This window comes from Penaeus monodon, chromosome 34 (genome assembly GCF_015228065.2).
Source record: "Penaeus monodon isolate SGIC_2016 chromosome 34, NSTDA_Pmon_1, whole genome shotgun sequence".
NCBI classification, from domain to species: Eukaryota; Metazoa; Arthropoda; class Malacostraca; order Decapoda; family Penaeidae; genus Penaeus; species Penaeus monodon.
In genome coordinates, this window is record NC_051419.1 from 20,248,351 (window position 1) to 20,249,307 (window position 957).

Here is a 957-nt window from a genome sequence, read left to right on the forward strand (position 1 = left end):
GGGTAATATGGGGCAAAATGAGACACTTGAGCAAATTTTCAACATTTCTTCACACATGAAGATCTGGATATAAGAATACAAGGCTATAACATAATGTTTCAAGTATAAGAATTACAATACCAAAAGCAAAACCTATCTACCATGTTTAAATATGAGAATTTTCCTTTTCAATTTTCAATAGGTCTAATGTCTCATTTCACCCCGCACTCGGGGCAAAATGAGACACACCATTAATCCTTGTTAATCCTTGTTTATAACTCTTTAAAATCAACATTGCTTAGTAAAATTTCGAAGTATCATTGATATGATGCTCCAGAGAACCAGAAGACGGGGGAAGGCTACATGACACCCCCCCTATATATTGTTGAAAAAGTGAAAGTCACGCACAAATTTGCCAACCCGAAAAAATAAGACTTGGTCAAGTTTTAAACCAAAAATGGGACGAGCATCCTTCTATCCTTCTCTAAACTTTGATAAGTGGCCACTCGCACTAGGCAAACGGTTTTCTATAATGAAGAATGAAAGTCAGCAGGCTTATGCAAATTTAGGCCAATGGCTTGACTGCTGTCGCATTTTGCCCCATCTTCATCACAGGAGAAAGATTGTAAAATGTAAAATGGTGCTTCTTATTAGGCCAATCTTTCTCAGGAATGGAAAATCACACCCAAATTAACAGAAAGAAAAAGCTTCATCTCACTCACCTTGCAACGTTTGCAAAAAGAGGGCAAAAATATGTCCAACACTTGTAATAAGGCAGCGGAAAATGGCGGTTCTGATTGTCAGAGAGTTTCTCTGGAAGCCGTTGTGTTCACTTCGCCATCGAAAGTCATCGAGACAAACACTGAGAAACACGCGCAAGTGATCATTTAACACGCTGAAGAATGAGTTGAATTGTTTTCGGGAAAAGGTGGCCAGATTTTCAATATGAGACACAAAATGTCTCATTTTGCCCCGTGT